At 43.7% G+C, this 24,693-nt stretch overlaps 1 pseudogene; it reads left to right on the forward strand.

The window, feature by feature from the left end:
* The window catches only part of LOC114112122 (antigen WC1.1-like), a 96,300-nt pseudogene that overhangs the window by 48,479 nt on the left and 23,128 nt on the right, over positions 1 to 24,693 (forward strand).

Genomic DNA, 24,693 nt, shown 5'->3' on the forward strand with positions numbered 1-24,693 from the left:
AAAAGTGATTAAGATTTTTCTCTTAAATGGTAGCTTTGGTGATACAGAATTCTACTACTTTCTGTTGACCGATCATGAAACAGTGGTATTAAAATGAATAATAGCTACATAATCACAATAGCAAAATATGTTTATCACAATCAATAGCCAGACCAAAAAAAAAAGATAATTACAATTGCAAACCATAATATAAACATGATTAACCTAACAATATAAAATAATTACATACAAATCGGGCAGTTAAATAGAGAGACGTGGTAAGTGGAGGTGCATACATGCACATGTTTTCGTCCACCCAGCCAGTCCATTTTTGGATATGAACACATGTCCTTTTATACTGCCATCGTGAACCAATATCCATAGATAATTTATTATTAATAAAACTAGCTTCTCATGAACTTTCAGGATCCTATTTCAATCCTTTACTGTCGCTTCAGTGTCAGATTCTAAAACATCTGAGTAAGCATCACAGGACATCTCCCTGTGTCTACTGTCTCTTTCATCTCCTCCCCTTTTATCATTATTTCCTTCTGAGAATGAACCTCTGCAAATCTATGGACTGAACTGTGACCCTCCATAAAGTATATCTTGAAGACCTAACCCCACAGTGACCGCAGGAGACAGGGCCTTTAGGAAGTAATTGAGGTTGATTAAGGTCAGAAGGATGTGGCCTTAATTTAATAGGTGACATTACAGGAAAAGGAAGAGAAAGGCCTCCCTCTCTTTCTCTAAGTGCACATGTCCTAGGAAAGGCCAGGTGAGCACACAGTGCGACAGCTGTGGCCTGAAAGCCAAAGAAAGAGGTTTCAGGATGAGCATTGCCTTGCCAGCACTTTGCCTTGGACTTACTAGCTTCTAGCACTCTGATAAAATAAATGAATTTCTGCTGTTTAACCAGCCAGTCTGTGCTATTTTGTGGTAGGCGCTGGCCTGAGCCATCTACATGCCAGGATCTTCTCTAGTTTAACATTTTCCCAGATGTTCCCTCTGTGATGCACCACTTCTGTTTCCAGAGTGAGAGCACATGGGGCAGAGCGGAGACCAGAGCAGTGTGCCTGGTCCCCAGGGGCCACATCATGTTAGATTCTAAGAAAAACTCTTACTTCCTGACCTGAATTCAAAGCTAATGGAGCTGATTCAAGGTCTCAGTAAACTCACTTTTCAGTTCCCAACAGGAAGGCAGGAGCTTGGGACACTGGGTGAGACCTGATGTGGCAGAGAGAGGTGGTTTGGGTCCCAATTTCTAGTGGGACCCGGTAGCAAGCCTGATCACACAGGAACAAATCTCATCTGGATGAAGCAGAGAAGGCTCAAGTATAAACCTCCAGCTTGTTCGCACCATGTCTTCTGACTCTGGAAGAAGTCCTATATCCGTTATGTGTTGTTGTGCAACAAATTAGTGCTGAACTTGGCAGCTTAAGTCAGCAAACACCTAGTATCTCACACTTTGAGTGGGCCAGGAATGGACATGGTTTACCTGGGTCCTAGGACTCATGATTTCTCATAAGGATGTGATCATCTGAAGGTTCAACTGGGGATGGAGATCATCCAAACATACTCACCTGGATGTTGGCAGCATTCAGAACTTGGTGGACTGTTGAACAGAGAACCTCAGTCCCTGGCTGGTTGTTGGCTACAGTCTTGCCTCCGTTCCTTGTCGTGAGAGTCTCTCCATAAATTTTCTCAACGTGGCAGCTGGTTTCATTAAAGCAAGAGAGGAAGAAAGATAGATCATCGATGGAGGAACCAGAGTCATCTTGAAACTTACTCTGTTAAGTGACTTCACTTAGGCAAATTTCCTTTGTTAGATGCATGATACGAGGTACATTCGAGCATGGGGATTACACAAGGATGTGAACACAGGTAACAGAAACATCTGGGACACTGAGAGCCTGTTACCCCAGCCCTCTGTTCCTAAGGTGGATGAGGAGCTCCCTATGGACAGGGAAGGAGAGGGAGGATTCCTCCCTGGATCCTGGGCCATGAGCTGGAACTGAGACAGAGAAGCTGGGCCCTAGAAGCCTTGGGCACATCTACAGGGAGGGCAGCATCCAGAGTCTCCAAAGGCCTGTCCTCAGTGGTGTCCCTGGAGCTGGTTCTACAGGCTCCTGAGAAACACCTAGTGCCTCTCTTCCTGCTCCAGGTTCAGTGATGGCACATTGGGAGCTTCGCGTTGGCCATGGTGGCAATATTTATATCACCGAAGTCAGCAAGTGCTGTTTACAAGTGTTTGTTTTCAGACATCAGAATCTTCTTTTTTTATGCTTGTCAGTATACTACTACATGATCTCCTAACCTCTTTCCCATGTCCTGTGTCTGTGTCTCTCTTGCAGCTCTTGAGGTGAGGCTGAAGGATGGAGCCCACAGCTGTGAGGGGAGAGTGGAAGTGAAGCACCAAGGAGAATGGGGCACAGTGAATGATCACAACTGGAACATAGAGGGGGCACAAGTGGTGTGCAGACAGCTGGGGTGTGGAGCTGCCATTGATGCTCCTGGAGGGGCTTATTTTGGACCAGGGATTGGCCCCATTTGGTTTCATTCTATTAACTGCCAAGGGAAAGAGTCACTGCTCACAGTGTGCAGTTATCCTTCTCTTAAAGACTATCGTCCTGAGGGCCTTTCCCATGACCAGGATGCTGGAGCAGTCTGCTCAGGTAAGTCTTGTCTGGTCTGGGAGGGCATCCCCAGTGAGAAAAGCCCTACTCTCATTCCCAGAGTAGCTATGAGACTATGGATCACAGCCTTTAGAATGTACCTGGGTGAAGATTCCACTCACACAATGATTCCTTGAACATTACGTGCTCAAAGCAACATAAGGACATGCTTGTTCCTGGAGAGAAAAGCTCCAGACCCATAGTAACTGGTCCCTCTAGTCTCTGTGATGTGTCATAAGAGGCAGGGGGGTGACCTTAAATGTTTCATGCAGGTACAACTTCCAGGTTGGACCTCTAAGAATTCAGTTCATCATAGTCACTTTTTGTTTTCTTCTTGAGATGGTCAGTCAAGCGCAGCTGTAAGAAGGGATGCAAGAGAGGTGCAGGCAAACATAGTTCGTTATACTCACAGATCCTAGAGTGACAGATATCATCTTATGGGTAATGAGGAAGGTACCAATAGACAAGGGTCAACCTAGAAGTGAGGACCACAAGGAGGGAGCGGACACCCATGAACAAGAGACAGTGCTGGAGACCAGGGTGGAGTTACACAAGGAAAAGGTGGGAGGGGGTTTCACTGGTGCATCTGAATGTCACTAGGTCACAGGGGAGGCAAGATGGGGAGGTTTGTGTCAGGGGATCGTCTCATCGCACTACTGCACCCGATCCCCTCGGTGGGGAGCTCACATCTTATTTGTGGGGATGTTGATGCTGCAGAAAAGCCTCAAGTTTGACAATTACAACAGCTAGAACAAAACTAAGGACCCTGCAGTTAAGATAATTTGAAATGATACATAATAAGGTCTCAATCTTATCTATCTGTATTTGACCTGAGGCAAGGTTAAACTAGAATGTAACTGGGTGGTCACTGTGTTTGCCAGAGATGTTCCCAGTTCTTTTTAGAATGTTTGATAAACTGTCCAGGACATAAATACCATCATAATGGCTGGAACTGAGGAAGTTATTATCGGATATCTCCGCAAAGTTGCTACTAGAGGTGGTTGGGTCTTAGGAATAGGACATCCCAGCTTCTAGGAAGCAAACTGGTGATGTAATGAAGATGGAAGAATTGCATGAAAGAAGACTGGGGATCAAGGTTCAGGTCAAGTCCCATATTCAGCACAGTTTCTGTGTTCTACTTCCTTCATGCTCTCATCCTTCTTGATTTCTCTTCTATATCTTTATGTGGGAGTCATTTCTGGGCTCTGTGGAAGTTCTGGCCTTTTGAGGTTGTAGAACAGACTATAAGAAATTTTTATAATATGGAATCTATTTCTTTAGCAAATATAAGACTATGTAGATATCTCTCTCTTTTTTTTCATACCAGAGTTAGCCTATGTGGGGGAGGTGCCAGTTATAGACACACATATAGTGGTGGGCCCCCAAGAAGGCAGCAAGGGCCTGGCTTGTTGAGGGGCTCCCTGACAGCCTGGGGGGCTCTAGTTCTTGGTGTAGTCTCCCGTGGCTGCACTCTGTTCCTCTGGGCATGCACACTACAGTGGAGCTTGCTGACAGGTGTCAGGCTGGTGGGATTCGAGTGCATAGTTGGAGGGTCTAGCCATGAGCACATGTATGATGTTGGGCTCACACCTTAGCTTTAGACTAGTGTCTTGCTCTCGTTCAGCCAGAGAACTGAGCTGACTGCCAGTGCTCTTCCTGGGCTCTGGAGGAAGTGAAGGTAGATATACCCTTGGTCTGATGTCAATGAATGTGCATACAAAGTGGGTAATCTGGTGAAATCTCCAGGAGGTCTGCAGCATTAGTTTCTTCAAGGGTGTGATCTGCTGAACTTGTCTACAGAAGAGCAGGACACTGTGAACTGCAGTTGTTCCTGTTGTGTGACGGTTACTGTAGCCCCTTCTCTTCCTTATTCCAGGTCTTTATATGTATCTCAGCTTTGCAGATCTGGGTGAGGTGAAATGGAAGAGCTACCTTCACATGTTGCCCCACAAGGCCAGGACCCTGTTTACTCAGCCTGGTCTGACCTTCCTGGCAAGGGGAACTCTCTTGGCATCGAATAATTCTGGCTTGGGGGATGGAATGCTGGCAAAATGATATCTTTGCATTGCTAAAATTTCTGAGGAGGACTACTGTTCACTCTAGAACTGTATTTGTTGGTGGATAACTGTCTAATTGTTGAGGTTTATATGGGGATAAAGTCTGTTGTCTACTACATCATCATGTTCATGATGTCACTTTCCAGGGTTTAATTCTTTAAAAGAGAGGTTTTTAGTATACAGTTTTAAATTTGCATTTTTATACCACATCTAAGTCTTCAGTCTACTCAATATTGGCTTCTCATATTCTGAGCAACTTAGTGTAGATGTTTTTCAATCTTAGGTAATGCACACTAAGTCCCTATGTTAATATTTTTCTCTTTGTCAATTTCCTGATATTTCTTATCATTTTAGAAAGAATAAGCTAAGTTATAAAGTATTAACAAATAACCCAAATTTATCTGCACAGGATGTGTTCTATTCAGTTTGGCAGGCCCTCTGCTTATGATAATTTTTTAAGCACCCAGGTTGATGAATTCCCCAATATCTTATTATTGTACCACTTCAGCACAACCCTGCAGGAAAAATACATTGGCTCGTAAATGTTTCTCTGTGGAAACGGCATCATTTGTTATCATACTTCATTGCATAAGTCAGAACATGTGGTTATGCTTCCTTTCAAATAGACAAGAAAGCATTAGTTGTTCCATGTGCTCAGGAAAAGAGAACTTCACTAATCACTAAACAGGAATGGTGTTTACATCAGTGATGTGCCTACAAATTAATAGCTTTTCATATGTGTTCCCTTAGTTTTATTGCACTTATTCATCCTAAGGCTTGGTATCTGTCATCAATTCTGCAAAATTCTCAGCCAATATTTTTCAAATATGGTATTTGGATTACACAAGGGCAAGAACACCAGATGGCATGAATAACTGGGACACTTTAGAGCCTGTTACCCCAGCCCTCTGTTCCTAAGCTGGATGAGATGCTCCCTATGGATAGGGAAGGAGAGAGAGGATTCCTCCCTGGATCCTGAGCCATGAGCTGCAACTGAGATGGGGAAGCTGGGCCCTAGTAGCCTTGGGCAGCATCCAGAGTCTCTGAAGGCCTGTCCTCGGTGGTGTCCCTGGAGCTGGTCCTACAGGCTCATGACGAATACCTGGTACCTCCCTTCCTGCTCCAGGTTCAGTGATGGCACATTGGGAGCATAGAGTTGGCCACAGTGGGAGTATGTGTATTACAGAAGTCAACAAATGCTATTCACCAGAATGTTTTTTCCCCTCAGAGAGAAGATTTTTTAAATATTTAATTGCATACCACTGCATTGTCTCCTAAAATCTCCTGTGTCCTGTGTCTGTGTCTCTCTTTCAGCTCTGGAGTTGAGGCTGAGGGATGGAGCTCACAGCTGTGAGGGGAGAGTGGAAGTGAAGCACCAAGGAGAATGGGGCACAGTGAATGACTACAATTGGAACATAGAGGAGGCACGTGTGGTGTGCAGACAGCTGAGGTGTGGACCTGCAGTTGATGCTCCCCAAAGATCTAAATTTGGGCCAGGAACTGGACCCATTTGGTTTCACTATATTTACTGCAAAGGGCAGGAGTCAGCTATCAACGAGTGTAGTTATCCTGTTGTTATAGACCATCATCCTGAGGGCCATTCCCATAACAAGGATGCTGGAGTAGTCTGCTCAGGTAAGTTCTGTCTGGTCTGGGAGGGTCTTCCCTGCAGCAAACCTTTCAGTTTTATTCCCAGATTAACTACGAGCATATGGATTACAGCCTTTAGAACATACTTGGGTGAAGATTTCACTCACACTGTGATTTCGTGAATGTTAGAAGCTCAAAAAACAAAACAAAACAAAAACAAACAAACAAAAAACAAAACAAAAACAAACAAACAAACAAAAAAGGACTTTCTTGGCCCTGGAGAGAAAAGCTCCAGACCCATAGTCACTGGTCCCTCCAGTCTCTGTAATATGTCACAGAAGTCAGGAGGAAGAAAGTGAAAGTTTTACTTGCTCAGTTGTGTCCTACTCTTTGCCACCCCGTGGAGTGGAGCCCACCAAGCTCCTCTATCCACCGGATTTTCCAGACAAGAATACTGAAGTGGGTTGCCATTCCCTTTGACAGGGGACTTTTGTGACCCAGAGTTCGAACCCAGGTCTGCGGGAGGGTGAGCTCAAATGTTTCATGCGTGTACAACTGTTGGGTTGGACCTGTATCCATTAGGTTCATCATGGTAGCTTGTTATGTTCTTTCATGAGATGGCCAGACAAGTGTGACTGAAAGAAAGGATACAGAAGAGGTGCCGGCAGACATAGTTCATTATACTCACAGATCCTGGAGAGAGTATCATCAGCTTGGTATATGGGGGAAGTACCAATAGCACTAGCTCAGCCCAGAAGCAGTTTCCCAAAATGGGTGTGAAAACCCATGAACCAGTGACAATGCTTAGAGTCAGGGTGATGTTACAGAAAGAACAGGGTGAGGGCTTTCAATGGAGCATTTGAAGGTCACTAGGTCACTGAGGAGGACAAGATGTGGGATTTGTGGCAGGAGCTAGGCTCATTACACTGGTGCACCTGCTCACCTGGGTGGGGAGCTTGCATCCTATCTGTGGGGATGTTGAGGGAAAAGGAAAATCTGAGGTTTGACAATTACAACACAGAAACTCAAGCAGAGCTAACAACTCTCGATGTGGAGTTGTTCCAGATCTCTGTGGAAGTGCTGACCCTTGAAAGTTGCAGTTTTTTGTGGGAAATTTTTGTATGAAATCTATTTCTTCCACAAGTACTTCTACTCAAACTTGTTTTCTGTTTTGGTTTTTCGGGGTACCAGATTTAGCCTGTGTGGAGGAGGTGCCAGTTATAGACACACATGTAGTGGTGGAGACCCAAGAAGGCAGTAAGTGCCTGGGCCATCGAAGGGCTCCCTGGCAGCCTGGGGGACTCTAGCCCTCGGTGTGCTCTCCCATAGCTGCACTCTCTTCCTTGGGCATGTGCACTGCAGTGGAGTCTGCTGACAGGTGACAGGCTGGTGGGATTCAAGTGCACAGTGGAGGGTCTAGCCATGAACACATACATGGTGTTGGGGTCAGCACCGTGGGTTTAGACTAGTGTCTTGCAGACGATGCAAGGGCCATGAACTTGGGCAAACTTCCGGAGATGGCGAGGAACAGGGAGGCCTGGCTTGCTGCAGTCCATGGGGTCGCAAAGAGGCAGCATGACTGGGCGACTGAACAGCAACTTGCACTTGTTCAACCAGAAAACTGAGCTTGTTGCCAGTGCTGTTGCTGGGCTCTGGAGGAAGTGAAGCTGGAGACACTCTGGATCTGATGTCAGTGAATGTGTTACCGGGGCAGGTGATCTGGTTAAATCTGCAGGAGGTCTGCAGCGTTGGTTTCTTCAGGGGCAGAATCTGCTGAATTCTTTTACAGAGCAGGACACCATGAACTGCAGTTGTTCCTGTTGGGTGGCAGCTGCGGTAGCCCCTTCTTTTCTTCCTTATTCCAGGCCTTTATATGTGTCTCAGCTTTGTGGGTCTGGGTGAGGAGAAACTCAAACACAGCCTTCACATGTTGCCCCACAAGGCCAGAACCCTGGTTTCTCAGCCTGCTCTGATGCTCCTGGCAAGGGGAACTCTCTTGGCATCAAATGACGCTGGCTTGGGGGATGGAATGATGCTGGAAAAATGATGATATCTTTGTGTTGCTAAAATTTATTAAGAGGATTTCAGATCTGTCCAGAGTTGTTTCTGTCTGTAGATAACTGCTTAATTGTCGATCTTTTTTGGGGGGGATGGAAACTCCTGCCTCCAACATCATCAATTTGGTGAAGTCACTTTCCAGGGATTTATTCTTTTTAAAAAAAATTTATTATTTTTTTAAATTTATTTATTTTAATTGGAGGCTAATTACTTTACAATATTGTATTGGTTTTGCCATACATCAACATGAATCCACCACAGGTGTACATGTGTTCCCAATCCTGAACCCTCTTCCCACCTCCCTCTCCGTACCATCCCTCTGGGTCATCCCAGTGCACCAGCCCCAAGCATCCTATATCCTGTATCGAACCTGGACTGGTGATTCATTTCTTATATGATATTATACATGTTTCAATGCCATTCTCCCAGGGCTTTATTCTTTAAAAGAGTGTTTTTTGATTATGGAGTTTGAGATTGGCAATTTTTCTTAGTAACAGTTGAGGCTTCAGTTTACTCATTATTTGCTTCTCATGTTCTTAGGGACTTAGGTTTTAATGTAACTGCTTTGCAATTTGAAGTAATATATGCTAAGTCTCTATCTTAATATTTTCACTTTCTTAATTTTCTTCTATTTCCTATAACTATAGACAAAGTAAGTCAGGTTATAACGTACTAGCTAATAGCTATTTTCTTCTCATATGATGTATTGTATTCAGTTTTCCCAGGTCTCTGTTTATCATAATTTATCAAGCACCACCAGGTTATTGAATGCCCCACCATATAGTTATGCTACCATCTTAACAAAAGACTGCAAGATTTTCCTCAGTAGAAAATATATTGACTCTTAAATGTTTCTTTGTAAAAGTGACATTATTTGTTCTCACACTCCATGGGATAAGTCAGGTTACATGGTTATGCTTCATTTCAAATAAGCAAGAAACTGTTGGTATTTCCATTTGCCTAGTTATCATTGTTCAGTCGGTAAGTCATTTCCACCTCCCTGTGACCCCATGGACTACAGAAGGCCAGGCTTCCCTCTTCACTATCTCATGGAGTTTGCTCAAACTCATGTTCATTTTCAGAAATCAGATATTCCATTTTTTAATACTTACCAATATGCCACTTCATAGCCTCCTAAAATGTCTTGTGTCCTTGTCCCTCTGCAGTTCTGGAGGTGAGGTTGAAGGATGGAGCCCACCACTGTGAGGGGAGAGTGGAAGTGAAGCACCTAGGAGAATGGGGCACGGTGAATGATGACACCTGGAGCATGGAGGAGGCACAGGTGGTGTGCAGACAGCTGAAGTGTGGAGCTGCCACTGATGCTCCCCGAGGGGCTTATTTTGGATCAGGGATTGGCCCCATTTGGTTTCAGTATGTTTATTGCAATGGGACAGAGGCAATGCTCACTCAGTGTAGTTATCCTCCTCTTAAAGACCATCATCCTGAGGGCCTTTCCCATGACAAGGATGCTGGAGCAGTGTGCTCAGGTAAGTCCAGTCTCATCTGGGAGGGGATTTCCAGCAGGAGAAAGTCTCTTTCTGGGAATAACATGAGAATACAAGTCGCATCCATTAGTACATTCTTGGCTGAGAATTCCAGTGATTTCTCGAACGTTAGGTGCTCAAAGAAACATCAGGAGTTACTTGGTCATGGAGAAAAAGTCTCCAGATCTGTAGTCACTGGTCCCTCCAGTCTCTGTGACATGTCATAGGAGGCATGAAAGTGAACTCAAATGTTTCATACGTGTGCTGCTGCTGGGTTGGACCTCTGTGATTTAGGTTCACCGTGGCAGCTTGTTGTATTCTTTCATGAGATGGTCAGAAAATTATAGTTATAACAAGCAATAGAAGAGAGGTGCAGGAAAACAAAGTTTATGATATTCACAGATCCTAGAGAGACCTCCTAGAGAATTTTATCAGGTGGGTACATGGGGGAGGTGCCAAGAGAGCAGGCTCAACGAAGCAGCGGTGACACAAAAGAGAGACTGAAGATCCGTGGAGAAGTGACAATACTCGGGGTCCAGGTGTAGCTATACTATGAAATGGTGTGAGGATTTCATGGGTTCATTTGAAGGTCACTGGGTCACAGGGGAGGACAAGATGGAGGATTTGTGTCCGGGGCTAGTCTCATCACACTCATCACTCTCCCCACCTGCTCACCTGGGTGGGGAGCTCACATCCTGTTTGTGGGGATGTTGAGGCTGCAGGAAAACCTGAAGTTTTACCATTACAACACAGTAGCTGCAGCAAAATTAAGGACAGTGAGGTTAAAAGAACCTGACGTGATACATAACAAGGGCTCAATCCCGTCTAAACGTATTTGAACTGAGCCAAGGTAGAAATTAGAATGTGATTGGGTGGTCACAGCGTTTGCCAGAGGTATTCCAAGTTGTTATCAAAATTTGTGATGAATTTTCTAGGACATTAGTCCCATCAGAATAGCTGGAACTGAGGAAGAAATGATCAGACATCAGAACAAGTTCCCTAATAGAGCTGATTGGTCTTAAAAAAGGGCCATGCCAGATGCTGGCATGTGGGGCAGGGGAGGGCATTAGGACACCTGCATTAGGTCTTAGCAGCCATGGACAAGCAGCTCCTGGATGCTACACTGGGGAAGATTATTGGAAAAGTGATCTTCCCAGTCTTCAGAAATCTGATATAATAAATGCATTCATGTTGTTTAACTAGCCGGCCTGTGGTATCTTGTGGTAGGCAGCAACTGGAGACTTCTAATGCATGAGGATCTTCTCCAGTTCAGTATTTCTCCACACATTCCTCTCTTTGACTCACTACTACTGGTTTCAGAGTGAAGTATATGGGGCCAGGTGAAACCTGAGCAGTGTGAATGGTGTCCCGGGGACCACATCTCATTAGGTTATAAGAAAAATTCTCATTTTCTTACATGAATTCAAAGCTAATGAAGATGATCCAAGGTCTCAATAAACTTACTTTTCAGTTCCCGACAGGAAGGCAGGAGCCTGGGACACTGGCTTAGACCTGGTGTGACAGAGACAGGTGGTTTGGGTCCCAGTTCCAGGTGGGACCAGACAGCAGATCTGGTTACACAGGAAGAAGTCTTGTCTGGATGAAGTAGTGAAGGTTGATGTATAACCCTCCAGCTTGTTCACCCCCTGTCTTCTGACTCTGGAGGGAAACCCTATATTAGTTATATGTTGCTGTACAGCAAATTATTGCTGAATTTGGCAGCTTAAGTCAGCAAAAACCTAGTATCTCACACTTTCGGTGGGCCAGGAATTGACATGACTTAATGGGGTCCTTGGACTCATGATGTCTCACAAGGATGCAATCAGCTGAAGGTTCAGCCAGGGGAAGATATCGTCCAACATATTCACCTGAACGTTGGCAGCATCAGACCTTGGTGGACTATGGAACTGAGAGTTCCAGTCCCTGGCTGGCTGTTGACTAGAGGCCTGCCTCCATTTCTTGTCATGGTTTCTCTCCAAATTAGGTCATAATGTGGCAGTTGGCTTAATCAGAGCAAGAGAGAGAGAGAGCAAGAAAGGTCACCAAGGGAAAAACCATACTCACCTTGAAACCTAATCTAATTGACATCTCATCACTTTTACCAATTTCCATTTGTTAGATACACATTACTAGGTACATTCGAGTCTGGGGATTATACAAGGACATGACACCACGTGGCAGGAATAATCAGGACACGTTAGAGCCTGTTACCCAGCCCTCTGTTCCTAAGCTGGATGAGATGCTCCCTATGGACAGGAAGGAGAGGGAGGATTCCTCCCTGGATTCCAAGCCATGGGCTATAACTGAGACAGGGAAGCTGGGCCCTAATAGCCTTGGGCACATCTATAGGGAGGGCAGCATCCAGAGTCTCTGAAGGCCTGTCCTTGGTGGTATCCCTGGAGCTGGTTCTACAGGCTCAGGAGAAACACTTGGTGCCTCCCTTCCTACTCCAGGTTCAGTGATGGCACACTGGGGGCTTAGAGTTGACCATGATCACAATATTTCTACCACAAAGTCAAGAAATGCTATTCACAGGGCTTTGTTTTCAGACACCAGAATTTTCCTTTTTTTAGTACTTATCAGAATACTACCACATGGTCTCCTAAAATCTCTGCTCTGTTCTGTCTTTCTTGCAGCTCTGGAGTTGAGGCTGAAGGATGGAGCCCATAGCTGTGAGGGAAGAGTGGAAGTGAAGCACCAAGGAGAATGGGGCACAGTGAATGACCAAAATTGGAGCTTGGAGGAAGCAGCTGTGGTTTGCAGACAGCTGGGGTGTGGAGTTGCCATTAATGCTTCTAGAGGGGTTCATTTTGGACCAGGGATTGGCCCCATTTGGTTTCAGTATATTTACTGCAAAGGGACAGAGTCAGTGCTCACGACCTGTACTTATCCTGTTCTTAAAGACTATCGTCCTGAGGGCCTTTCCCATGACCAGGATGCTGGAGCAGTCTGCTCAGGTAAGCCCTTGCCTGATCTTGGATGGTATCCCCAGTAGGAAAAGCCCTAGGTCTCATTTCCAGAGTAAATTTGAGACTATGGATCACAGCCTTTAGAACATACTTGGGTGAAAATTCCACTCACACAGTAATTAATACCTGGAATATTGGTTGCTCAAAGGAACATAAAGACTTGTTTGGCTCTGGAGAGAAAGTCTCCAGACCCGTAGTCACTGGTCTCTCAAGTCTCTGTGATGTGTCATAGGAGACAGGGAGGTGAGCTCAAATGTTTCATACATGTACGACTGCCAGGTTGGACCTGTATGAATTAATTTCATCATGGTAGCTTCTTCTATTCTTTCAAGAGATGGTCAGACAAGAAGGAATACATGGGAGATTCAGGCAAACATATTTCATTATACTCACAGATCCTAGAGAGACAGATATCATCAGGTGGGTAATGAGGGAGGTACCAATTGGCAAAGATCAATCTAGAAATGAGGACCAAAGAAGGGAGTGGATACCCATGAACAAGTGACATTACTGGGGATCTGGGCTGTGTCACACAAGGACAAGGCAAGGGAGGACTTCACTGGTGCATTTGAATGTCACTAGGTCACAGGGAAGGATGAGAAGAGGAATTTGTAGCAGGGAATAGACCCATCACTCTGGTGCACCTGATTGTCTGGGTGGGAAGTTCACATCCTGTTTGTAGGGATACTGAGGCTACAGGAAAACCTGAAATTCAACAATTATGACACAGAAACTGGACAATGGGGTTAAAAGAACTTGAAATTATATATATCAAGAAATCGATTCTTTCTATGTTATTTGATCTGAGCCAAGGTGGAAACTAGATGTGATTGGGTGGTCACAGTATTTGCGAGAAATGTCCCCAGTTGTTTTCAGAGTGTTTGGTGCACTTTCCAGGGTATACGTGTGTGAGTGCTTATTCACTTCAGTTGTCGTGTTTGACTTTGCAACCCAATGGGCTATAGCTCACAAAACTCCTCAGTCCATGGGATTCTCCAGGCAAAAATTTAGGAGGGCTTCCAGGCCCTCCTCTAGGTGATCTTCCCAATCCAGGGACTCAACCTGTGTCTCCTGCACTGCAGGCAGATTTTTTACCACTGAGTCATCAGAGATGTCCTTCCAGGGTATAAACCCACCACAATAGCTGGAATGAGAAAGATAATATCAGATATCACGGCAAAGTCCCTAACAGAGATGGTTGGGTCTCAAGAAAGTATTCTTCCTGCAGCTGAGGTGGTGGGACAGGTGAGCTCTTGAGCACATCGGCAGTAGGCCCTTAGCAGGCACAGCCAATCAGCTCTCTGTGTTTTATTGGGAAAGATCATTGGAAAAGTGATCTTTTCCAAACTCACCCTTAGCAGGTGTTTGATGGTACTCTTGAGGCTAAGACAACAGTTATTTTCTTTTTAAAACTCCTTTATTGAGGTATGATTAACATACCAAAAGCTATACATAGTTAATATTTACAACTTTTGAGTTTGGACATCAGTATATATCTGTGTAATCATTACCATCATCTATGCCATAAGCCTGTACATCTCCTCAAAAAGTTTTCTTTCATCCTCCTTATTACTGTGTTATGATTAAAAAGAATTATTTTCAAAAGGCCCTTGATTTCAGTTAAGAATTATTGGTTTAAGAAGACTCTTTTCTAGCATTTCAAGTAACTGTCCTTATGGTCACAATGTCATAATCATGGTTCCAACTGTGGATCAACTTGTGGAAACAGCCCTGCCTTATTTTGAATAATCAGCCAGTGAATAGAAATAGACTGAGTTGTTGACATTTTGAATCATATTGGAGCTCCTAATATTGCAGTTTTTAAAAAGCTATGTTTTGATATTAACTCCAGGTAGGATATACTTTAAAATATAAGGATTTGAGAGTGCTCTGGCATTTAAACCCTGACTGTGGTTTTTACTCCCTGATGTCATTGCTCTAACTTAGGCTCTGAGATTTTTATGAACTGCTCCAGTTTCCTTATATTAATTTTAGTCACCAGTTTCCTCCTACTGGTTGTATTTTCTTTATTTTCAGGAACTATGGTTAGTGATGTGATGGTAGGTGAATGTGGTGGTGATGCAGCAGAAATGAGATTAGAGCAGAATGACTTTTCATTATTTTAACTGAAATGCAACTCTTGGAGTTTCTTCCTCTCAATCGCAAGAGTTGGTTATGGAAGAGAAATTCTATCCTCTGCAGTGGATTTTTAGAAGTGAGGAATTGTGTTTAGGAGAAATCCCATTGTGGAAACAATGACGTGCTGTAGTCCACGGGGTCCCAAAAGGTTGGACATGTATAAGAGACTGAATGAAAAAACAGTAATGTAGAGGAGCTTGTATGGATGAAGGAGTAGATTCCAGGTGGTTCAGGAGACAGATTTGGGAGGAGACTCACCAGCTGAAAAGACTGAGGCCTGAGGTGCAGAATGGGGAAGGGATGAAGATGCACAAAATGCAGGAGGGAAGACGGGCCACGATCCAGGTCAGCGCCCGTGCTCACCACAGCTCCATCTCACTTGCTTCCTGCCCTCATTCCTTCCTGCCATCTCTTTCTTTATGCTGATGTGGGAGTCATTTCTGAGTTCTGTGGAAGTGCTGGCCATTGAAAGTGGCAGTTTTCTTTGTGTGATATTTTTATAACCTAGAATCTATCTCTTCAGATGACTCACAAGGTGCAATCATCTGAAGGTTCAACCAGGGATGGATATCGTGCAAATGTTCTCACTCGGATGTTGGCAGTGTTCAGACCTTCGGTTAGCTCTTTGACTGAGTCTCAGTCCCTTGCCAGCTGTTGATAGAAGCCTGCCTCCATTCCATGTCATGAGGGTTTTTTTTTTTTTTTCATACACAGCTCATGGAATGGCAGCTGGCATTATTAAAGCAAGAGACAGAATGAGATAAGTCACCAAGGGAAAACCAGAGTTGCCTTGAAAACTAATCTAACTGCCATCTCACCACTTTGCAAATTGTTTTTCTAGATATACGTTACTAGGTTCATTTTTTGTCTGGGGATTAGACTAGGGGATTAGATGAACACCAGGTGACAGAAATAACCTGGACACTTTAGAGCCTGTTACCCCAGCCCTCTGTTCCTAAGCTGAATGAGATGCTCCCTATGGACAAGGAAAGAGAGAGAGGATTCCTCCCTGGATCCCAGGCCATGAGCTGTAACTGAGACAGAGAAGCTGGGCCCTAGTGGCCTTGGGCACATCTACAGGGAGGGCAGCATCCAGAGACTCTGAAGGCCTGTCCTTGGTGGTACCCCTGGAGCTGGTTCTACAGGCTTGTGAGAAATACCTGTGCCTTCCTTCCTGCTCCAGGTTCAGTGATGGCACATTGGGAGCTTAAAGTTGGCCATGGTGGGAATGTTTATACCACAAAGGTCAAGAAATGTTATTCACAAGGATTTATTTTCAGACATCAGAGTATTCATATTTTAATAATTACCAGCAGTCCACTGCATGGTCTGCTAAAATCTCTTGTGTCCTGTGTCTGTGTCTCTCTTGCAGATCTGGAGGTGAGGCTGAACGATGGAACCCACCGCTGTGAGGGGACAGTGGAAGTTAGGCTCCAAGGAGAATGGGGTACAGTGAATGATCACAACTGGAGTATGGAGGAGGCAGCTGTGGTGTGCAGACAACTGGGGTGTGGAGGTGCTGTTGATGCTCCCAAAGGGGCTAAATTTGGACCAGGTGTTGGACCCATTTGGTTTCATTATATTTACTGCAAAGGGCATGAATCAGCTATCACCAGGTGTAGTTATCCTACTGTGAAAGACCATCGTCCTGAGGGCCATTCCCATGACAAGGATGCTGGAGCAGTCTGCTCAGGTAAGTGCTGTCTGGTCCAAAAGGGAATCCCTAGCAGGAGAAGCCTCAGTCTCATTCCCAGAATAACTATGAGAATATGGATCACAGCCTTTAGAACATTCTTGGGTGAAGATTCCAATGATCCAGTGACTCCTTGAATGTTAGGTGCTCAAGGGAGCAGAAGGGCTTACTTGTCACTAGAGAGAAAAGTCCCCACACTTATTGGTACTGAGCACTTCCAGGCTCTGTGGTCTTCATAGGAGGCAGGGAGGTGAAGTCAGATGCTTCGTGCAGGTACAGCTGCCAGGCTGGACTTCTATGAATTAGGTTCATCATGGTAGCTTGCTGTATTCTTTCATGGGATAGTCATTTAAAGTGCAACTCCAAGAGGGGATGTAGGAGAGGTACAGGCAAATAAAGTGTATTATACTCACAAGTCCCAGAGAGACAGAGTGCCAGCAGGTGGGTTCATGGGAGAATGAAGTCGCTCAATCGTGTCCGACTCTTTGCAACCCCATGGGCTGTAGCCCACCAGGCTCTTCCATCCATGGAATTTTTCAGGCAAGAGTACTGGAGTGGGTTGCCATTTCCTTCTCCAGGGGTTCTTCCTGACTCAGGGATTGAACTCGGGTCTCCTGCATTGCAGGCAGACGCTTTACTGATTGAGCCACCATGGGAGAGGGACCAATAGGAAAGCCGTAAAACAGGAGTGGTGACCCAAAATGGGGTATGAAGACCTGTGAACAAGATACAGTATGGGAGTTGGGTGGAGTTAGAGAAGGAGGAGACGTGAGGGTATTTCACTGATGCATTTGAATGTTACTAGGTCACAAGAGAGGACAAGAAGAGGGGATATGTTTCAGGGGGTAGTCTCATCACCCTGGTGCACCTGGTCACCTGAGTCGGGAGCTCACTTCCTATTTGTGGGGATGTTAAGGCTGCAAGAAAACCTGAAGCTTGACAATTACAACACAGAAACTGAAGCAAACCTAAGGGTAGTGAGGTTAAGAGAGCATGAAATGATACATAAGGATTCAGTCCTAAGTGTATTTGACCTGAGACAAGGAGGAAAGTAGAATGTGATTGGATGGTTAGAGCATTTTGGCAGAGACACTTCCAGTAGTTATAGGAATGTTTGATGAATTGTCCAGGACATTAACCTGATGAAAATAGCTGGAACTGAGTAAGATATTATCATATATAATCACAAATTCTCTAATACTGGTGATTGGTCTTAGGAAAGTGTCATGCCATCTGATGTGACACCGGGGAGCCCTGAGGACTTTGTGACTAAGTGTTTAGCAGCCACGGTCGGTCAACTCTTTGGTGTTATGTTGGGGAAGATCACTGGAAAAGTAATTTTTTCCAACCACACCTTTAGCAGATGTTTGATGATACTCTTGATGTCTCTAAGGAAACAATTCTTTCCTCTTAAAAAATTCCTTTATTTTTAAGCATTTTAAGTGTGACTGACACACAAAAACTGTACATAGTTAATATTTACAACTTTTGAGTTTGGAGATCAATATACATCTGTGTAATCATTCCCACAATTTATGTCTTAAGCCTGTTCATCTCCTCAAAAGTTTTCCTTCATCCTCTTTATTACCGTGTTATGATAAAAATAATTATTTTCAAAGGGCATTTGATGTCAGTTAGGAACAATTGGTTTAAGAAAAGTTGTTTTCTAGCATTTCAAGCAACCGTCCTTTTTGTCACAATGTTGTAATCATGGTTCCAACTGTGGATAGACTTGTGGAGGCATTACAGGTGGCCCTGTCTTATTTTGATAAATCAGTCAGTAAATAATAATGGACTGAACTTTTGAAATTTTGAGCCATATTGGAGCTTCTAATGTTACAATTTAAGAAAATTTATGTCTTGATATTAACTCCAACTAGAATATACTTTATCTTTTATACTATCCCCACTTATCTTCATTACCATCATGGATGAGACTCACAGGTCTATGGACTGAGCTGTGTCCCTCCAAAGTTCATATATTGAAGCCCTACTTCCCACTGTTATTGCACCAGAGATAGGGCCTGTAGGAATTAACTGAGATTAAATAAGGCCATAAGGATATAGCCCTAATCTGGTACATGACATTATAAGAAGAGGAAGAGACACATCTCCCTCCCTCTCTCTGGGTGCCCATAACCTAGAAAAGGCCATGTGAGCACACAGTGAGGAAGCCATGACCTGCATGCCAAGAGAAGAGCACTCAGAATGAGACCTTGCCAGCCCTGTGACCATGGACTTACCAGCTTCCAGAACTGTGATCAGATAAGTGCATTTCTGTTGTTTAACCAGTTAGTCAGTGGTATTCTGTCATGGAGACCTGCCTGATCTGACTACACACCAGGATCTTCTCCAGTTTATTTTCCCAGATGTTCCCTCTGTGATGCACCTCTTCTGTTTCCAGAGTAAAAGGACAGGGGGCGAGGTGTAGACTTAAGCAGTGTGAATGGTGCCCCAGGGACCACATCTCATTAGGTTATAAGAAAAACTCTCACTTTCTGACCTGAATTCAAAGCTAATGGAGCTGATTTAAGGTCTCAGGAAACTCACTTCTCAGTTCCCGACAGGAAGGCAGGAACCTGGGACACTGGGTGAGATCTGATGCAACAGAGAGAGGGGGTTTGAGTCCCAGTTCCACTTGGGACCAAGCAGCAAACCTGGTCACACAGGAAGAAGTCTCATCTGGATGAAGTAGTGAAGGCTCGGGTATAACCCTCCAGCTTGTTCACCCCCTGTCTTCCGACCCTGGAGGGAAGTCATGCATTAGTTATATGTTGTTGTGCAGCAGATTACTGCTGAGCTTGGCAGCTTAGGTCAGCAAACACCTAGTATCTCACACTTTGTGTGGACCAGGAATGGACATGGCTTACCTGGGTCCTCTGACTCAGGATGCCTACAAGGATGTAGTCATCTGAAGGTTCAAGCAGGGGTGGATATCATCCAACATACTCACCTGGATGCTGGCGGCTATTTGACTGTTTAGCTGAGAGCCTCTGTCCCTAGGTGACTGTTGGCTAGAGGCCTGCCTCCATTTCTTGTCATGAGGGGCACTCCATAAGTTTTCACAATGTGGCAGCTGGCTTCAACAGAGCAAGAGAGAGAGCAGGAAGGTCAACAAGGGAGAAAGCAGAGTCATCTTGAAACCTAATCTAACTGATATTTCAACACTTTTGTCAAATTCCATTTGTTAGATGCAAGTTTCTAGGTACATTCGAGAATGGGAATTACACAAGGTTGTGAACACAGGCAGCAGGAAAAACTGGGGCATTTAAGAGCCTGTTACCCAGCCCTCTGTTCCTGAGCTGGATGAGATGCTCCTTATGGACAGGGAAGGAGAGGGAAGATTTCTCCCTGGATCCGGGGCCATGAGCTGTAATTGAGATAGAGAAGCTGGGCCCTAGTAGCCTTGGGCACATCTACAGGGGGTGGGGGGGGGGGGGGCAGCATCCAGAGTCTCTGAAGGCCTGTCCTCAGTGGTGTCCCTGGAGCTGGTTCTACAGGCTCTTGAGAAAACCTGGTGCCTCCCTTCCTGCTCCAGGTTCAGTGAAGGCATATTGGGGGCTTCGAGTTGGGTCAGCAGGAAAATTTATACCACAGAGGTCAACAAGCACTATTCACAGTGAATTTTTTCCCAGAGATTATTTATTTTTAAAATACCTAACCAGCATACTATTTCATGCTCTTCTAAAATTTCTCCTGTGAACCATTTCCTGTGTCTGTGTCTGTCTTGCAGCTCTGGAACTGAGACTGAAGGACGGAGCCCACCGCTGTGAGGGGAGAGTGGAAGTGAAGCACCAAGGAGAATGGGGTACAGTGAATGACTTAAATTGGAGCTTGGAGGAGGCATCTGTGGTGTGCAGACAGCTGGGGTGCGGAACTGCTGTTGATGCTCCCAAAGGGGCTAAATTTGGACCAGGAATTGGACCCATTTGGTTTGATTATATTTACTGCAAAGGGCCAGAGTCAGCTATCACAGAGTGTAGTTATCCTATTGTGAAAGACTATCGTCCAGAGCGCCATTCCCATGACAAGGATGCTGGAGCAGTCTGCTCAGGTAAGTGCTGTCTGGTCCAAAAGGGAATCCCTAGCAGGAGAAGCCTCAGTCTCATTCCCAGAATAACTATGAGAATATGGATCACAGCCTTTAGGACGTTCTTGGCTGGAGATTCCAATGAGTCAGTGACTGCTTGAATGTTGGGTGCTCAGGGGAGCAGAAGGGCTTGTTTGTCCCTGGAGAGAAAGCAAGCCATACTCACTGGTCACTGAGCCCTTCCAGTCATGTGGTCTTCATAGGAGGAAGGGAGATGAGGTCAAATGCTTCATACATGTACAACTGCCAGGCTGAACTTGTAGGATTTAAGTTCATCATGGTAGCTTGTATTCTTTCATGGGATGGTCAGATAAGTGCAGTTACATGAGGGGGACATAGGAGAGGTGAGGGTAAACAAAGTGTATTATACTCCCAAGTCCTAGAGAGACAGAGTGCCAGTGGCTGGGTACATGGGAGAGGGATGAATAGAAAAGCCTTAAAACAGGAGCAGTGACCCAAAATGGGGCGTGAAGACCCATGAACAAATGACAGTACTCAGGGCCAGGGTTTAGTTACACTATGAAAAGGTTTGAGGTGATATCATCCATGCATTTGAAGGTCACCAGGTCACAGGGAAGAAAAAGATGGAGGATTTGTGTCAAGGGTTTGTCTTATACTGGTGCACCTTCTCACCTAGGTGGGGAGCTCACATCCTATTTGTGGGGATGTTGAAGCTGCAGGAAAACCTGAAATTTGGTAATTACAACACAGAAGCTGGAGCAAAACTCAGGGTAGTGAGGTTAAGAAAGGATGACTGATACATAATAAGGGCTCTATGCTGCCTAAGTGTATTTGACCTGAGCCAAGGTGGAAATTAGAATGTGACTGGGTGGTCACAGTTTTTGCAAGAGATATTTTCAGTTGTTATAGGAATGTTTGATAAATTGTCCAGGACATTAATCCCATGCTAATAACCAGAATTGAGGTAATATTATCATATATCCCTGCAAATTCTCTGATACTGGTGGTTGGGTCTCAGGAATGTGTTATCCCACCTGATGAGAAGGTGGGACAAGGGATCCCTGACGATTTCTGTAGTGGGTCCTTAGCAGGCACAGTCAATCAGTTCTCTGTGTTATATTGGGAAGATCATTGGAAAAGTGATATTTTCCAATCTCACCTTCAGCAAATTTTTGATGATACTAGTTGAGGACTCTAAGAAAATAAAGGGCAATGATCTAGCAGAAGCAGATGATATCAAGAAGATGTGGCAAGAATACTCAGAGAACCAATATGAAAAAAGTGTTAATAACCTGGATAACCATGATGATGCAAAAATTCACCTAGAGCCAGACATCCTGGAGTCTGAAGTCAAGTGTACCTTAGGAAGCATTACTATGAACAAAGCTAGTGGAGGTGATGGAATTTCAGATGAACTTCTTAAAATCCTAAAGATGATGTTAAAGTGCTGCACTCAATATGTCAGTGGTTTGGAAAACTCAGCAATGGCCATGAGACTGAAAAAGTTAGTTTTAATTCCAATCCCCCAAAATTGCAATGCCAGAGAACATTCAAACTACTGTACAATTGTCCTCATTTAACATACTAGTAAGGTTATACTCAAAATCCTTCAAGGTAGGTTTTAGCAGTATGTGCATGGAGAACTTCCAAATGTACAGGTTGGGCATAGAAAAGGCAGAGAAACCAGAGATCAAATTGTCAACATCCATTCGATCATAGAAAAAGCAAGGGAATTACAGAAAAACATCCATATATGCTTCATTGACTATGGGAAAGCCTTCGATGTGTGGATCAAAATGAACTGTGGAAAATTCTTAAAGAGATGGGAATACTAGACCACCTTACCTGCCTCTTGAGAAATTTGTATGCAAGACAAGAAGTAACAGTTAAAACCGGATATGGAACAATGGACTTGTTCAAAATTGGGAAAGGAGTACATCAAGGTTGTATATTGTCATCCTGCTTAATTAACTTTTATGCAGAGTACAACCTGCAACATGCTGAGCTTGATGAAGCTTAAGCTGGAATCAAGATTGCTGGGAGAAATATCAACAACCTCCAATAAGCAGATACTATCGCTCTAATGGCAGAAAATGAAGAGGAACTAAAGAACCTCTTGATGAGGGTGAAAGAGGAGAGTGAAAAAAACTGGCTTAAAACTCAACATTCAAAAAACTTAAGATCATGGGATCTGCTCCCATCACTTCATGGCAAATAGAAGAGAAAAAAGTAGAATCAGTGATAGATTTTATTTTCTTGGACTCCAAAATCATTGCAGATGGTGACTGCAGCCATAAAATTTAAAAACACTTGCTCCTTGGAAGAGAAGCTATGATAAACCTAGACAATGTATTAAAAAGCAAAGAAATCACTTTGCCAACAAAGGTCCATATAGATAAAGCTATGGTTTTTCAAGTAATTATGTATGGATGTACAAGTTGGACCACAAAGAAAGCTGAGCCCAGAAGAATGGATACTTTAGAATTGTGGTGCTGGAGAAGATTCTTGAGAGTCCCTTGGACTTCAAGGAGATCAAGCCAGTCAATCCTAAAGAAAGCAACCCTGAATATTCTTTGGAAAGACCAATGCTGACGCTCCAACACTTTGGCCGCCTGATGTGAAGAGCCAACTCATTGGAAAAGACGCTGATCCTCGGAAAGGTTGAGAGTAGGAGGAGAAGGGTTTGACAGAGCATGAGATGGTTGGATGGCATCATAGACTCAATGGGCTTGAGTTTGAGCAAACTCAAGAGAGTGAGATAATAAAGGACAGGAAAGCCTGACATGCTGCAGTTCATGGGGTCACAAAGAGTCAGACAGGACTTAGCCACTGAACAAGAAAAACAATCACATTTTACCTTGAGATGACATTTTGTCACAACACACAATGTCAAACTTACTGTAGTAAACATCCACTTCCTTGTTCTTGTCATTTGTGTTGTTGTTGTCGTCATACATTCTACTTATAATTACATTATGAATCCTATAAAATGTTGCTGTTATTTTGCCTTAAATATTCTATTATATTAACAATGAGAGAAAAATGTTTATATTTATCCACAAAATTACTGTTTAGTGCAGTGTCCATAGCTTTGGGTGGATCCACATTTTCATCTTTTATCGTTTGCCTTTAGCCTGAAGACATTTTGTAGCAATTTTGTGCAGCATATGTCTGGTCACCTCAAATACTATCATTTATTTATCTGAAATCATTTAAATTTCCATTCAGTTTTGCAAAATATTTTCATAGGTGACTGAATTCTAGGTAACACCTCCCCCAGCTCCAGTGCTTAAAATATGTTTTGACTTTGTTAAGGAACTTATATTGCCTCCAACAAAAAGTCAGGACAACTTGTCTTAGTTTCCTGTATATAATGTGTCAACTTTTTAAACTGCTTTTAAGACTGTTTCTTTTTGTTTGGTTGGTTATCACTGAATTTCAGCAATTGTATTATAGGGTTTTCTAAGAATGTTTTCTTGAAATCATTTGGGATTTGTTGAACCTCCTGGACTGGTGGGTTTACAGTTTTCATTAAATTTGGAAGAATTCTATCTGTCATTTCTTAACATTTTCTCCTCATCTCCTATTCTGCATCTTCAAATACACATGTTTTATATAATTTGATATTTTCCCACATGCCACTGAGTTTCCATTTATATTTTTCTTTTTTCTATCTCTGCTTCAGCTTGGGTATTTCCTATGGCTAATTGTTTAACTTCTAATTCTTTTATTCTGCAATGTCTAACATCTTGTTAAAGTAATCCAAATAATTGTTCATTTCAGATACTGTTTAGAAGTCCCATTTGTTTTCTTTCTAGATTTTCCTCTTTTTATGCTTCATTAAATGTATTAATATTAGTGGTTTAAAGATCTTATCAGCCAATTCAATCATATCTGTAATTTCTGAATCTATTTACTTTTTTAATTTTATTTTTTTACTTTACTGTATTGGTTTTGCCATATATTGACATGAATCCACCACAGGTGTACATGAGTTC

Source organism: Ovis aries, chromosome 3 (assembly GCF_016772045.2).
Source record: "Ovis aries strain OAR_USU_Benz2616 breed Rambouillet chromosome 3, ARS-UI_Ramb_v3.0, whole genome shotgun sequence".
NCBI classification, from domain to species: Eukaryota; Metazoa; Chordata; class Mammalia; order Artiodactyla; family Bovidae; genus Ovis; species Ovis aries.